General features: G+C 38.8%; 2 long non-coding RNA genes across 2 annotated transcripts; one reads left to right on the forward strand and one right to left on the reverse strand.

Moving 5' to 3' along the window:
* Positions 1-2,781: 2,781 nt before the first annotated feature.
* LOC143892660 (uncharacterized) lies at positions 2,782-4,701 on the reverse strand. The gene is made up of 3 exons (XR_013255568.1): positions 4,218-4,701; positions 3,190-3,355; positions 2,782-3,117 (listed from the first exon to the last, which is right to left on the reverse strand). It is a non-coding gene; the product is annotated as an uncharacterized LOC143892660 (long non-coding RNA).
* Positions 4,702-4,934: 233 nt separating this feature from the next.
* Positions 4,935-15,415, forward strand: LOC143892784 (uncharacterized). Its single transcript, XR_013255615.1, has 3 exons — positions 4,935-5,168; positions 13,833-15,025; positions 15,143-15,415. It is a non-coding gene; the product is annotated as an uncharacterized LOC143892784 (long non-coding RNA).
* Positions 15,416-17,375: the final 1,960 nt, after the last annotated feature.

The following is a 17,375-nucleotide window of genomic DNA, read 5'->3' on the forward strand; positions in this document are numbered from 1 at the left end:
GTGCAGTCAAACATTGGTCCTAGTGAAATACCTCAGTCAAACATTGGTCCCAGTCAAATACCTCTGTCAAACTTTGATTCCAGTCAAATACTTGGCTTTACAATTCGCGACCCTGAAGTTGTAAGGACGAAGGGCAGGCCAAAGCGTGCAACGCGTCATGTATCTGGCATAGAGGCCAGTCAAGCACAAAAACAGCAACGCCAGTGCTCAAAATGTGGGGGATATGGACATTACAGAACAAGCTGTCAAAAGAGGACTAAGGTTTGGAAACGTTATTATTGCTCTTGTCAATTTATTATGCTCCGTTTTTTTTCTTATTGATTTAAATCTCTACTACTGTGCTTGCTAATAGGTGGCTGCAAATGAGCAGCAAAATGCCCATACCCAAAATGGAAATGAGTAAGATGAACAGAGTTAGACAGTTGCTTTCTAGATGAAGGTGCCATTTCTCACTGCCCATTTTCAGTATTTGTTACATAAGTTTAAATCACGAGCCCTTGGATTATGGGTGTTTTTCTCATTGCCCATTTTCATTTAAAAAAGTTTACATCATTTAGAAGAAATTTAAAATCGTCATTTAAAAAAAAAAACATCATTTAGAAGGTGCCATTTCTCACTGCCCATTGTCACTAACTTGGTGTTTTTTTGTTTTTGTTTTTTTTGTAGACCCACTATCGACTGTACCTGCATTTGCTGCATGTTGGGCTTCATTCTGATTATGGCAGCTGTGATTCTTTGGTTTTTGAAGCTGTAATATCGGATTAGTGTCACTGATTCTTTATGTTAGTCATGAATAGTGTCCATGCCTTGACTGATGCTCATCATGGTTTGCATTTCTCAGATATTTAGACTTTTTAGCAGTTCTTTACATTATCTCGCTTCCAATTATCCTGCAATTGAAATACAATTATGGCCTATCTTCATATCAATGCTTGAAAACTTGTACGCATATGATGGCCTATCTTCCAATTATCCATTGATCAGAAGTTTGCATGCCTCCAATTGGACTGTAATGATCATCCAAGTGGGGAAATTTTTTGCACCATATCCCATTTTCAATGGGATTTCACTTGCTGAACAATCTACTGTGGAAGTGAATGGGATGTTATATTTCAAAAATTGCACCTTCTGAAATTTTTTGCACCATATCCCATTTTCAATGGGATGTTAACCAGAACACCTTCTTTTGTCTCTTTTCAATTCTGTTTACTATGTTTGTATAGTGAATGACTCTATAATTTCAATTGTTCTATCAATAAATCCTCGTTTCAAATATTCATCTCTGTGCATTACTGAAATGGATATTACTATTCATGGACTAAACTTTGAACCATCGATCAAGGCACTAAGGCTGAGTACAGGGAAATTCAGTTTTGTAACAACTCTATCCTCAAAGGAATGAGAGGAAATGATGGAATGTGGAGTTTTGTAACATTTTCTCATAACCTCATGAGAATTTCTGTTTGGACAGAAGTGCCCTACTCTCTTTGACTCTTTATTGTAGTGGAGTTTTTTCATCTGTTAACTGTTTGCTTATTTTCAGAAGGATATTTTGGTTATGGAATGTGGTCCAGCTTACAGAATGGCTTCTCATGGTGGGGCCCACATCGTCCAAACTTCCTCAAAGCTTGCTGGAGAGTATGACAGTCACACTCCCAGGACTATTTGCCATGTCAAAGCTAGCAGCATGGAACGTTGGGGGGGGCTTGGTACCCAAACCAAAAAGTAGGATATCACTAGGCTTATCATGAACGAAAAACTCCCCCTGCTTTGTCTTTTAGAAACAAAAGCTCCTGAAGAAAATTTTGAGAAATTTAGAGAAGATATTGTAAGCAACTGGGCCAGCTTTGCCAACTATAATCATGCTCCCAAGGGTCGCATCTGGATTCTATGGAATCCATCTTGATTTGCAAGTCCTAAACTTTTCTATCTAAAACTCAACATGTGCTTGCATCAAGCTTTACCAGCTTTTATTTTTCAATTTTTTTTTCCTAAATGCATTTCAAAGGCAGGTATCTATTCGCTAGTTCGTTATCACTAGAATCTATGCAATCTGGATTTGTGCAAGGGATTTCAATTGCACGAGTTACTGTGCTAGAATTTTTACTATGCTAGCATGCATAACAGAGAACAAAGTTGCATCACTAACTACAATTAACAGTAACAAATATTGAGAAATAGAGAGATACAGAGACAAAAAGATATTGAAACTTACAAGAAAAAGAGCAAGTGGGAGTGCTAACCCGTTCAGCTCAATTAAGCCATGTTTTCCAATATGGCCTTCTGTATTTGTCTGCAGATTTGCAAGTGATTGATCCAGGTCATCTTTAATTTGATATTATAATTTAAAGAATTTGTTTCTAAGGGCAACAGCCACTGTGATTTAAGTTAAATTAAGTCTTTCCACGGAAAATTGCAACCCTACTACTGGACCCAGGATTTTTTTCCATGGATTTTTTTTTATATAATTTTTACCTACATCCAAATGAGGAAGTGTTCCCTAAATTGATGAATGCCATTGTCTTCAACCCATTGAAGAGAAACACTGTCTCTTTTGATAAAAAAAACCTTAAATCCATAAGAAAGAGTATTTGTTTTCACTGATTTAAGGGATTTCTCTTGCTCTCCCAATGTTCTCCACCCTTGCCCTTTGAGTCCCTGCCTCCCTCCTCAGCTCCTCTTTTACAGATGGACCCATGAATATTCCATGAAATAATTTTTCATGGTTTCCAAACAGGTTCCTACTGATTGTTATATGGAACGCATGTATTTCATCCCAAATATAAAACTTGTTGTTTTAATATAGATATAAGTCCTAAAACACTCTTCATTACATAAATAGTTCATCATCTACCATTAAATAAGCTGATGGACTCATCTGCTTGCAAAATTACTGATGTATGCTAAAATAAGAAGAAAAATAACTATAACAACTAAAACTTTAAGCATGGCATTATCAATCTCCACTGCTCTCATGCGCTCCTCCAACATCCTATATTCGCTAAAGACTTCACGTCCGCCACCAACTTCACGCCCATTGTACGACCTTGCCTCACTGCCTAGCTCGTTCCTGTCTAAGTCATCGTCAGCCCAATAGAAATGCTCGCACTTCTTGCCCTGCATAATGTTTAAACGTTACAATTTCGAGAAGATTGAAAAAAAAGGACTGCAATAATGAATATTACTCACATTCTTCCGAGCGCAAGTGTAGTAAGGGCGTCCTTGGTTACCATTCTTGTTACTGCGGGTGATTTTCCTAACAGCTGGTTCAGAACACTGACAAAACTCGGCGGTTGGCCACACACCATGTGAGGTACTGCTGTAGTTACTAGATGATGCCATTTCTTGGGTTTTTCTTACATGCAAAACAAACAACCATTCATGAAATGAATAGGACAACAGATTGCTAAAAATTGAGCATGTACGCCTGTACTATTATGCAAAAGTGGGCCACATAATGGCATTCAACCGAATTGCCCAACAAATTCTATTTTAAAATTGAGTGGCTCTCAGAGTCATTTGGAACATTATAAATGTGAAGCACCTTTTAGCTATTAAATATTGGGAAATGTTATCAGGCACTCCTACTTTATTGAAAGTACGGTATGGCCGGCACCATAAGATGATCCAAACTGTCCATTAGATGGGCCACAACCTAAATAGGTCGTGCCCAAAATTTTTTTCCATAGGTTAATCCTAACCCTCCGATCTATAAAGTGTTAGATCAACACTCTAACAATCAGATCGGGGGGTTAGGATCAACCTATGGAAATGATTTTTTGGGCACGGCCTATTTTGGCTGTGGCCCATCTAATGGACGATTTGGATCATTCTATGGTGCGGGCCTTACCGTACTTTCAATAAAGTGAGGAGTGCCCTCATCAAAATAGATCAAACATGTATAAAATATGATGAAACCCTCCTCAAAACCCTCTTGAAGTGGGAAAAAAAAATTCAGATGAAACCCTCCTCATAAAAATAACAAAAATAATAACAACAAGCACCATTTACCTGCATCTTCTCTTTTCTTTTCTTTTTTCAGAGGAATGAAACTAGATGAAACCCTACTAAAAAATGCACAGAGAACCCTACTAAAAACTAGATGAAACCCTCTTACAATGAGGGCAAAATAGGGGAAACGCAAACGGCATACAAAATTTGCTTCTCATTTTCACCAAAAAAAAGAGAAAAATAGGGAAAAGTTATAAGAACCTGACCTTAGGTCTGTTGATTTTTGGGTTTTGCAACTGTAGACGAGGGTCTGTTGAGGAGGGTTTTGCTCTCTTCAATCGACGAGTGAAGACGAGAGTGAAGACGAGGGTCTGTTGAGGAGGGTATTGCTCGTGTCTGTTGATTTTTGGGTTTTGCCCTCTTCAATCGACGAAGGAAGGAGACGAGGGTCTGTTGGGGTTTTCCAATCCACGACGAGGGTCTGTTGATTTTGGGTTTTGCCCTCTTCAATCGACGAAGGAAGGAGACGAGGGTCTGTTGATTTTGGGTTTTGCCCTCTTCAATCGACGAAGGAAGGAGACGAGGGCTGTTGAGGAGTTTTTTTGAGGAGGGTTTTGCTCTCTTTTGTTTTTGGGTTTTGTTTTAGTACTCGTCGATCGAAGCAGACTTGTTTTTTTCTCATATATGTATACTCAACAGACCACGGGTTTTTTTTCTCATATATGTATACTCAACAGAACACACTCTCTCTCTTCGACCGCACCTTTTCTCTAAACGGTTGAGCGCACACTTCTTTTCCTCATATATATATATATATATATATATATATATATATATATATATATATATATATATATATAGTAGTTTAATTAGATTAGTTACCGCATGAGTATTTTAAAGTAAAAAAATACAATATGGAAAAAGGAGTGTGCATATAAAAAACAGGATTGTATGGTATTATCTTTCTAAACTCATTCCATATATCAACCCTATTTTCGCTCTCTTTGTTTGTCAACCCTAGCTCTCAGGCCTCTCCCCCTTTCTCCTTGGTTCAAACCCTAGCTTGCCAATAATAAAAAGTGAACGCAGAGAAGAAATTAGGGAAAAAAACCCAATTTCTCCTTCGATTTGCAAAAAAGGTCAGATTTTTCGAAAAAGACTCCTTCGAATTGCAAAAAAAAAAAAACACAAGTTTTTTCGAACAGAGATCGTTAAAGGTATTTATTTTGTTTCCTTTAATAGATTCTTGAACAATCTGTGTTTGTTAATCTCTCTGCTATGGAATAAATTTATGGTTTCATCTGTTCTTTGTTCATCTCTCTGCTGCAAATGAATAAATTTAGGGTTCTGTGTTCTTTGTTCATCTCTCTGCAAATGAATAAATTTAGGATTTTTATGTGCCTTTTCTTCATCTATCTGCTATGGATCATCCTAAAGGCTTTTTTTGCTCATATTGCAACTCGATGACCAAGTATTTATCGAAGATTTTGGGCGTGCGGTCATAAAATTATGGGTCCAATAACGAGTGTTGGACTGACACTGTTCTCTGTTTGCTATGGATTTTGAGACTAAAACTGAATATTGATGTAGAGCGGAATCCGGCCAAGGCGTAATTGGGCATCACCTAGTAGGGCATATATATCTTTCTCTATTTTCCGACTAATACCTATGTAAAAGCCCATATATAAGGGCCAGGTAGAGGGTGTGACTTTTGTAGTTGCGCAGTAAGAGTAAGGGTAAAGTAGTGAGAGAATGTGCTAAGGAGTACCTAGGATGCATGCAGATGTGCAGAAGCTACAAGACCATATGAATGGGTAGTGTTTAGGGGTGTAAACGAGCCGAGCTTGGCCAGGCTCGGCTCGGCTCGTTAAGCTCAAAAGCTCGGCTCGGGCTCGAACCAGGTTCGGCTCGGCTCGGCTCGATTATGCTCGGCCAGGCTCGCGAGCGGCTCGCGAGCCTTAACGAGCTCGGGTTATATTAAGTTCACACCCCTCATCTTCCCTGGACAGCCCTATCTAGTGTAATTTGACTACTTTTTTTACACTATGGGGGGTGGTCTAAGTAACAAATGGGGTTCCAAAAATGAAGTGACATATTTTGCCTCCCCCTTTCACTCCCTGGATAACCCTTTTAGTGTATATATTAATATATAATATATATATTTAAATATATTAAATTCTTAACGAGCCTTAACGAGCCGAGCCGAGCCTGGCCTAAATCGGGCTCGGCTCGTTAAGCTTAACGAGCCTGGCAAGCCGGCTCGGCTCGGTTCGTTAAGGATTCGAGCCGAGCTCGAGCGAGCTTCCGAGCCCGAGCCAAAATTGACACCCTCAGTAGTGTTACTAGTAAGGTGGAGGAATGAAGCATGTCAACATGGAGGGTTGAGAAAGAGCATGCCATGTCAGCAAAATAGGGAGTGTTTGTAGACACCCCATTTTCTAAAACTCTTAGAATTGAATAAAATCTCGAAATCTGGGTCCCGAAACCGAATTCAAAGTCTCTCGTAATCAAGTCTCAGGTCCGTGAACCAATTTTGAAAACAATTCCCGAAATCGAATGAAATTTCCGAAGAACCGAACCCATAGTGCCAAAAGAACCCAAAAAATCCCCATTTGCAGATTATTATTGAAATCTTTTGGAAGTTCAGGTAATCCTCGGACCCCATTTGTACCTTTTGCCAGAAAGCCTTAGTCTTCCCTTTGCATTTTCGTCGAAAATAAAAATAAAATAAAATGAAAATGCTCTGTATATTTTGATATTGGCACTTCCCCTACTTGAATCTCCAACTTCCAATGATATCAGCTTAATCATATTTCGTTATGTGCTTATCTGAAAGGTTTAAAAGATTATCCAAAGTTATTATATTTCCCGAGAACAGAAAAGACAAGCCGAGTAGTGCAACTATCAAAACATGGTGTGCAGAGGTCATTTCCCTAGTCAAGGCAGAAGGGGAGTGAATTGTTCATTCAGGGAGGTGTGCTGATATCAATGCCAAATGATATATTGGTCCATTTTTATTACCTGAGACAGCCCACTCAGGTGCAAAAAAGGGAGAAATAAAATACTCTTCAAGGGGCTGTTCAGATGAAGAAATGGGGCGAAAATTTATCCTTTTCCCTACATGGCCATCGATTAGGGCTTGAGAAAGGGGACTCTTTTTCGTTGAAAATACACACACAGCAAGAGAGAGAGGAGAAATCAGAGAGAAAGGTATACAAAGATTGAGAGAGAGGCTTCAGCCCATCTTGCTCGGCTCTATCTCCGGCCGGTATCTTCACTCTCACCACCACTCACCCCCTCATATATAAAAGGCCATCGGGGATCTCATTTTCATTTGAGAAAAACGAGAGAGAGAGAGAGAGAGAGAGAGAGAGAGAGAGAGAGAGAGAGAGAGAGAGAGAGAGAGAGCTTATCAAAAAACCCAAACCCTAACCTCATCTCTTCTTCTTCTTTGGCCGATCTCCTACAGATTTCCGATCAAGCTCCAAATTTGTTGTTTGATTACCTCGTTTTTTGTTTTGTTTTCTCTAGCCTTATAATCCTTGCTTCTAGTGTAAACCCTAGCAAGTGCTTAGATCTCAGATCTGAAGTTTTCATGAGAGGACGATGAGTTTGAGAGTTCTCAGCTAAAGTCTTGGTGAGGTCAGCATCTTCGATTAGCAATATTTTCCTGAGCAGAAATAGGTAATCTTCATTCTCTGTTGTATAATTTAGATCTAGACAGTATTTTAATTCGTTTTTTTAAAGATGATCTTGATTCCTTCTCTTCAATTCTCTCTGTGTGTTTGTTTTCATTTTATGTTTAAAGTTTTAGCTTTATATTTGAGTAAGATCTGGTGAAGTTTCAGTGAAATAAGGTTTTTTTAGAAATAAGATCAGTGTGATGATTTCCTTCACAAATATTGATTTTGTTAAGAGATTTCTTTGATATATTGTCGATTTTATGATGAAAAAATGGATCTGTTGAGCTGGAATGAAAAAATCATAGGAGTACAAGAACATTGAAACATTTGTACGGTTAAGCTTGTCGTGTATACCGACTTGTATGCCTATCATATGTATTCATTTTTTTTAAATTCCTGAGATGAAGGGACTGAATGAGTGTCTAATAAGGATGATTTTCTTTACAGACATTAACCTGTTGATTCAATGTCCTGATTTGAACAATTTTACGAGAAAATAAGGGCTAATAAAATTTCTGATTAGGTATTGTTACCTGGAATTACTTGTGTTTGAGCAATGAACAGATTTTGATCACCATTTACTCATGGTATAGGTATTAGTCTTCTGTTTTAAATATTACTAGTACCATGTCTAAATAATTTATAAAGTTGTTTTGCTTTCTGGATTAGTTTATGAGCTTTAAGAATAGTAAAGATATTTAAACACTTTAAGGTAATAGAGGATGAAATAGATTAGTATAAGTGTTAAAACATGGTGAAAGAACATTCGTATGAGTTAGCACATCTTTCAGAGGTTGGAACAATTTCAGGATTGATTCTTAAGCACCAAAAGACAGGATGAATTGGTGTCATTGACATAACATGGTAGTTGTCATGTCTGTTTTTATAAATGAACAAGATGAATTGTTGTTTCCATGATAAAAGCAGGTCAGGTTGTTTTTTTATGTTGGCATCTCTTAGTTAGAGTTTTCTTCATAGTCATAAGTTCACTTATGACATGTTTCCAACCCTGATGGCATTCTAGTTAAATCCCCAAGATATTAACCCTGTTTTGGACTTGATATCCTTGATAAGGCTTGTTGAGCTTTCCTCCTTTGTGAGCATTTGTATTCAAATCGATTAGGGAGGCAGGCATGATTTTGTGTACGGAGTTTTCTTGTAAGACATGGATTTATTGAAATTCTTAGGTATCTTGCCTCATTTAATTTTGAAAAATACTTGGGTAAAGGCATCTGGAATCCATCTTACAATAAGGAGCAGAAACAAGAAATATCTGAACCATAAAGAATGGCAGTGTCTTACTGGTTCAAATATGTGTCTCTTTTTATATCCCTTTTTATGGTCTGTTTATTCATGGAATTTGCTACATATCTTGCCATGCCATCGTAATAGGATTAACATCAGTAGGTGTGTTCCATTTATAGCTGAATTTCTCTCATTATCAGTGCATTGTTATAGAAGGAGTGATGACCTTCTATGGTTGGATCTTCTAAGAAGAGTTAATTAGTTTTGTGCCATAATTAAAAGTATTGTTCTTGTTAATAATTCTTTTCCATTTTTATTAACAATATTTAACTCATATAGGGGTTCAGAACCTATGTGTTGCCCTTTTGTTTGAATTCTCTATGCATCCATGTCTAAATGGTAATTACATTGTGGATCATTTGGTACTATAAATTGGACTGGAGATGTTAAGGCTGTTGAAATAGGTTGACATTGAATTTCTGACCCCCACCACCATTACCATTATTATCTTTCATTCAGTAACATTTTCCCTTTCTTTATTCCAGCTAGTTGAATTCAATTGCTTGCTTTGATTGCATAAAACTGAATTAATTTTCATTGCTTTAAACACTTCAATTGTCAGCTTTGGTATCACAAAGTCGAACCTGTTCCCATTATAGTTGTGTGTGGGCGTATGAATGTGTGAGTATGTGTTTGTATGTGTGTGTGACTGTAAGTGCATGAGTGTGTGGCTAGTGCGCGTGTCTGTGTGTATGTGTGTGAGTGTGTCTAATGCTAGCTTAATCAGGTTCTATAGTGGCTTGTAGGAGTTTTTAGAAAATAAAAGTCTCCATTTTCTAATTTGTTTGAGACAAAATGATAGTTCAGTCATGCCTTGCTACTGTATGGTTTTCATTTGATTTACTTCTTTGACTGGTTTATAAAAACTTTAAAAAGAATTGTATTGGTGCCTCAAGTAATCTGTAGAATGTTTTTATATATGAAACGATCTTATCATCAGCTATGTATTAAGTTTTTCAAAATCTTAGTAATGGTCTATAGGTTAAATCATAACAGTAGTTTTTCATGAGAATCACCACTGTTTATAGGTGTTAGGCCAGCTTATCTTCACATCTTATTGATGAAAATTGCATGCCTTTAATTGAGATAGGATTTAGAGATTCTATAAAACAAGGAGGTATCTGTAAAAATATGTTTGATCATTCACATGCTCATGTCTGAAATTTGTATTAGTACAATCTGGTTATTATTATTATTTTTTTTAAAAGGGGAAGTTCGCATAAAATGGTGAGGAAATTTACAAGAGAAAGTAAAAAAAAAGTTCATGACAATTGCCCACATTCATGTTTTGTTCCTGTTGTGCATATTTTTGGATGAATTGATATATTGTTTAGTGTCTTGAATCACAGTTTATCAAAATGAGTTCTAACTGATAAGGATCTATCGATGCTCTTCACACCCAGGGTGTTCTATCATTCACTCAATTCTCATAAACTTTGGGTCATATGCCTTGTCTGAAAACAGTTCAGTTGCCTACTTACCAAATCCTTGGGAACTGAATGTATCTTGACATATTTAGATCACATAGGATTCATGGAAGTTTGTCATTCATGATTAGAAGCCAGGTCTATGTCTGTTTTTTTTTTTTTTGGCTCCATGTTCGTATGCCCATGTTGATTTGCTGAGTTTTGTAGTTATGTGCATGTCCTCTACTTAATGTTGTGTTCGTCTGTTGCATGAGAGCAGCCACCTCATGAATAAAGACAAGATCTGTTGAAAAGCAGGCTATGTGGCTGCTTTCTATTGTAACAGACCATCCACGAAATGATCCCTAACAAATTCCATAAAATATACGACTTTTGTTTTCTCTTCATATAAAACCAAACTAAGCGTAACCTAACCCTAAAAAATAAAAAATTGCGGAAGTTTACTCTTCTCAAGCCTGATGTTCCTTTTTTCTTGAGGCGGCGGGCTATAGCGGTGGCTGGAGACAGAGACGCTGCGCGTGATTAAAAATCCCCAGTATATTTTTGTTTTATTTTTAGATTTAGTCTGGCTCTTGTTATTTTTGCAGGGTTTGTGCGAAAGTTTTGAGCTTTGGGTGGTTGGAGTGCCATGCATCTACAACCGTAGGTGGAGAACGAGCTGTTTGAATGGGAAATCTTTGTTTTTTTTTGGTTGGTAGAATGGGAAAGCAGGAGTTAATGCTAAGTTAGAGTTATGGAGAAATACCTTGGAATCTAAAGGTTTTAGACTAAGTAGGACTTAGACAGAGTATATGGAGTGCAGCTTCAGTAATGTAAGGAGGCGGGACGATGATGTAAATATGAATGGACAGGAGGTACCTAAGAGGGATATCTTTCGCTATCTTGGTTCAATCCTACACAAGGAAGGAGAGATTGAAGAGGATGTTAGCCATATAATAAGAGCAGGTTGGTTGAAGTGGAAGCAAGCTTCAAGAGTTCTGTGCGACCGTAAAATCCCTACCAAGTTGAAGGGAAAGTTTTATAAGACAGCTGTGAGGCCAGCCACGCTGCACGGCTTAGAATGTTGGGCCACCAAGAAGCAGCACGTGCATAAGATGAGTGTAGCGGAAATGCGAATGCTTAGATGTATGTGCGGCCATACAAGGTTATATAGACTTAAAAATGAAGACATTCATAAAAAGGTGGGGGTGACACCAATTTAGGAGAAGATGAGAGATGACCGCTTAAGATGGTTTGGACATATCCAACGTAGGCCTGTGGATGCTCTAGTGAGAAGAAGTGACTCGTGCCAAGTTGATAGAGTAAAAAGAGGCGGGGGTAGACCGAAAACAACTTGGGTATGAATAGTGAGGAAGACTTTTGACAACTAGGAACATAACAGAGAACATGACCTCGGATAGGAGAGAATGGAAGAAAATGATCCATGTAGAAGACCCCAACTAGTGTCAGGATTACACTTAGTCATTGTGAGCCGGGTAGATTCTTTCACCTTCTTCATGAAAATTTTCTAAATGATTCATTAGCCGAACCCAATGCGGCTAATTTTGCCAATGATAAGCGAAGAATCTTACTCAGAGATGCATCCGAATGATTCATATGGCTAGTACGATAACCAAACGATACTTTTTTTGGTGATGAAAGCATCGAGAATTAGGGACAGAGTGTCGAATCTTCGCAGGACGGTGAATAGTCCCACGATGACTTTTTTCCGATGATTTCAAGCCACAAATAGTGGTTTGATGGAAATTTGTGGCCAGCGCAAATGGCAGGACAATCGTTTCCCGACAATCCTCTGAAAAAGCATTTGTTGCCTCAAAACGGATCGAACGCTATTCTTAGATTCCAATGATCTATTTGAATGATAAAAATGGAAGCTAGGCTTCACTCAGTCGTTGCGAGTTGATGCTATATGTTAGATGCCTGAGATGTCATATCTCTTTGCTTTTATACTTGTTTGAGTTGAACTCCACACCCAACTCAAGCACCTCCAAAATTGCCTCTTTTGTTGCACCGCTTCCACAACTAACTCCTATACGAGATGTTTGTTGCAATCCTACTTAATATTTGGTGAGGCCATGTGGTCACCACCCTAATAATATATTGTTTATCATGCTCTTAATGAGGATGATTTTATTTGCAAGGCCATTTAAGTTTAGCTATTGCTTTGCGTAATGGGAGTGGTATGCTTTGAAACTTCGTTTTTTTAAGTTAATTTGGAGCACGTTAAATGAGCCGGATCTGCTCTCTCTCTCTCTCTCTCTATATATATATATATATATATATATATATAAAGGGAAATGTTATCAGCACTACTGTATTTTGATGATGGCACTCCTCACTTTATTAAAAGTATAGTATGGCCCGCACCATAGGATGATCCAAAGCGTCCATTAGATGGGCCACAGCCTAAATAGGTTGTGCCTAAAAAATTATTTCCATAGGTTGATCCTAACCCTCCGATCTATAGAGGGTTAGGATCAACTCTCGAACATTCAGATCGGAGGGTTAGGATCAACTTGTGGAAATGATTCACACTTTATTAGCTTTATATTTAATTCTACTCTTTTAGATTTTTTGTTTATTTGGTTTTTTTCCATCTCATTCTGTTCGAGTTAGAAAAATAAAAGTGATTCACAGAACTCTTTTAGTATGGAGTGCTTACTCTGTGGGGCTACATCTATGTGGTAATATGTCATTGATAGGTTCCTGCATTTTTTGCTATCTTTTATTCGTTCATATGGATCAAGAATTTGCATGTAAAAATCTCACTTACTTTCCTACTCTTTCTTTCTCCTCATTTACAGGAATCTAGAGCCAACTCATTAATTTTCTAAAAAGTAGTAATGGCGTCTCTCCCCCTTTTCGTACCTCATCTTGTCCCATACGGAAAAAAAAAGAAAAAAGCACTCTATTTCATCGATTTCATGAAATCCATCCTCAACCATAAAAAAATGGGACAAATTCTCTTGTTCTGTTTCTCCTTTATTTTCATCTTAAGATTGCATCCGGAAAACCTCCCCTAGTTTGTATCTATAATCAAAATAGAGTTTGTTTTCGTTATTTTTGTCACTTCCCACCATCTCCTCTCTCATGCCCTCTCAATTCTCTCCCTCTCCGACTCTCCTTTCCCTCTCTCAAGACATGGTAAGCTAATATTACATGGAAAAAAAATGTTTCATTGTTGCCAAACATGGCCTAAAATTCTTATTCTTCCCGGTCTTTAAAAAAATGACTTATTCCATACCTATGTCTTTGTTAAGTCAGGTTGTCCTGGTGAGTTCTTCAAACCGTTGTTGAAACTTTTAAAACTTTTGCAGTGACCCAGACCACTGACTATATAATCACAATAATGAGAACACAACATCATATTTCTTCTGTTTTAGATTGGATTATTTCAAGTTTAGTTAGTACTTTATAATTTCAGTTCTCTCCAATTTATCGAGGAGTCTATCTTCAATTTCATCAGATGATGGGTAACAAAGTCATTGTAGAGGGGCTAGTAAAGCACAGTCCTCTTAATGAAGGTTCTATCCTATAACAGAAAGCAGATTGCCTTTAGGGATAGTTGATGAAATCTTTGGACCTGTTAAAAGCCCATACTATGTTGTCAGATACAATTCTGAGAAGAGAGTCCCTGCTGGAATCCGTAAAGGCACTGCCATCTCCTTTGTTGCCCAGTTCGCCAATCTCATCCTCAACGGTTAGTCCCTCTACAAGAAAGGTTATGACCCATCTGGCGAGAATGATGAAGAGGTCTCTGAGTGTGAATTCTCTGATGACGAGAAAGAAGCCGAGTACAGACGACAGCAGAAGATGGGAAAGAGAGGGATGGATGATCAGAAAAGTGGAAATAAAGAATTTGTTGGTCATAAGAAGGTTCAAGGTAAGGGCAGGTTCCAGAAGAATGTCAGGCCTTTGGTCCCACCTTCACCCATGGGTGTGGGTCAGCCAACACTGTTTGGTGAGGGTCCACCATATGTTCCAAACCAGCTCCAGATGCCGCTACCTGTCAATGTTCTTTTGGCACTGGACAGGTTGGCACAAGTGAGCATGCCACCATCCAACCTGGTTCACATGTGGCACAACTGCCCGGCTTTCTTGGAGGTCCACCTCAACACTTACTGCCACCAAATGCAAATTGGACAAATGGGATGCCAGCTCAGCAGCTGCAGATGGGCTTACCCAGTGGATTTCATCAAATGGATGGCAACCCATGTCCTCAACAGCAAGGCCATCAGCACCCAAATCAGCAGCAACATCATATGTTTATGGCTTTTCCAAATAGAACATCCCATCATCAACGGTTCGATCCTGGTCTGAGGCCGAATTGTGGAGTGTCACCATATGGGCAGTTGAATATCTCTGCAGGGTCATCGCCCATGTCTTGGCCTGGGCTCATCGGCCCAGGTAACACGAGCCAACTGCCATTTGGAATGGGATTTCAGGGCAAAGGTCACCATAATGTGGGGCAAGGAGGATTCTGTAATGAACAGAGCTACGGCCAGCTACCACCTATTACTGTGCATCAAGGCAGCTTTCCTGCTGCTCCCCAACAATCTAATCCAGGGATGACATCCTTTCGTGGGAGAAAGCCACACCCGAGAGGTTGGGGTTGTTACCACACCGGCGGAAGAGGTTGGAGGCAATCCGGATAAACAGGTTTCTATCTTTTTTGTTGATATAGTGAACACATGCTTGTGCATTTACTTTGCTTATGAGATATTTATCTGCTTACTGTTACCCAACTCTTCACTGGGTTACTTGCAACATGTACAGCAGAGGGCTGAACCGCAATTCGAGGAGGTTCTAGGAGCGGGGTTCGTTTTTGTTCCTCTGTTTTGACTCAGCGGGATCAATTATCTTTAGACAAGTTCTTGTTCAAATATGAGCTTTTAAACATAGTGTAATACAACTCTTTCCCCTTATCTTGGAACAAACTATTTTGGATGAAGCTTCGGTTAAATATCTTGCTAGACCACCTGTTCTCGACTGTTCGCATGTTCTGTCTATTGGTGATGAATGAAACCTCAATTCATTTGGTGTGCTTTACTGTGGGTTGGTGTGCCCATGGTGCAAAAAATCAGTGCAGTGGGTTCTACCGTATGAATGCTTCCAAGTTCCCAGTCAGGGTTATCAAAGGATCCAATTCGGATGGGATCCACCTATGTTGAGCCACGACCTGTTCCTATCCTGTCGGAGAATTCTTTGGTTCCTAGTTTTGGTGTCTGGGTCATGATCCATTTCGAATTGGGCTTACAATTGAAGTGTCCTATGTCCTATTTTACGTTGACTGGTGAAAGTTTATATAACACACCTAAAATACCCCCCATGTTTAGCTTGGACGTACGGAAATATGAAGGATGTTTTTGTATCATACCACTACCCAATCAGAGCTGCGACACTGAGGGGTCTACAACTCGTGTCTATGTCCCATCCGACTAGATTTCTGTTGTCCTATGTCCAACTTGGGATGCTTTCCATGGATCCACAAGTTGTCTTTTGACCCACTTATGGCCCAATTAGATTCAGATCCATATTTCCAATCATAAATGGGCAATATGTATAGAGATCGGGGCTCATTAACCTCTAAATTTCTTAGTTATTAAACATGTACTCATGAAGTATGGCACAAATATGGCTCATTTAGATTCAGATCCATATTTCCAATCATAAATGGGCCAACATGTATGGAGATTGGGGCTCACTAACCTCTAAATTTCTTAGTTATTAAAAATGGATGCGTTGAAGTATGTCACAGATATTAAAACCAGTTAAACTGCACCCGTTCCTCACTACGGGTGCAACTCGGGCAGGTCCAACCTGAACCCGTCATGTTCAACCCGGGGAAAATGCCGGGTTGGGTTGGGTTCCAGTCGGGTTCGGGTTGGAAATCATGAACCCGAGGTGCTCTCAGGTTGGGTTCGGGTTGAGATGTCGGGCAACCCAGAAGAAAACCCGACTCCTGCCATCTCTCTCGCTCACTCTCTCTCTCTCTCTTAAATGTTTATATCGTCTTAATATTTTATTTATAAAATCTTCAAAGAGATTGCTTTTACTTTATAGCCAACTAGCTTTTGCTTTTTAGGCAACTGTCAAGCATGACAGAGCCTCGTTGTGTGTCTCTGCTCGGGAAGAGTAACCATTTAATCAACTGAATAGAATAAAATGATATCACATCATGTAGACAGCACAAAAAGATAAAAACTCAAAATGGTCTTCGAGCCAAAATTATTTCCTGTGTTCCTCGATGCACTGTTTGGATGCCATTAATTCGGTGGGAGATCTATATCCCAGCTGTCAAAGGGGAGATTAAAGGAGAGATCTAAAGCGGATCAGTCAACATTAGGGTGGAAGAAAGAAATATTGTTTGGTTTGTCTTGCAAATATTAGGAGGATTTGGGATCCGATTTGAAGAAATTTGGAGATAAGATCTCGAGCGTGTCACATCACCCGACCGTCGCTGGACAGCGCTAGTGGTCAAATACCTTAAAAGGCAACCAAACAATCTAAGAAGATGTTCTCCCCTCAATCTCCTTAAAAATAAGTAACAATACAGAGCACTACTGTTATTCTTGTTAGGATTTTCTGAAGAAAAAAATCACACTGATTTCTATTATTTTCTACAATTCAGGTCTGGTTCGGGTTCAAATTTTTTTAATGTGGGTTGAGTTGGGTTGCTTCTTTCTGGGTTGAGACTCGGGTTGGGTCAGGTTAGGGTTGGTCAAATGGCCACTCGGGTTGGGTTCTGGTTGGCCTCAACCCGACCCGAGTTGCACCCCTAAATCCTGACACTTGTAGGGAAAATTTCACCATCATTTTATTTTATTACATACCACTTATTTTCCATTCTCAGTTTTGGTTAATTTTTCCGTTTCTGTCAAATACTTTTAACATGAAAGGGAAAAATAAACAAAGATCTCCATTACATCACTTACAAATTATCAGCAATGAAAATATTTCATTTCATTAGATAAATGTTTCTCTACAGCCTACAGGCAATCTTTAAATC

This window comes from Tasmannia lanceolata, unplaced genomic scaffold (genome assembly GCF_043159265.1).
Source record: "Tasmannia lanceolata isolate RefF3 unplaced genomic scaffold, GAP_Taslan_0.1 ptg000015l, whole genome shotgun sequence".
Classification (NCBI taxonomy): Eukaryota; Viridiplantae; Streptophyta; class Magnoliopsida; order Canellales; family Winteraceae; genus Tasmannia; species Tasmannia lanceolata.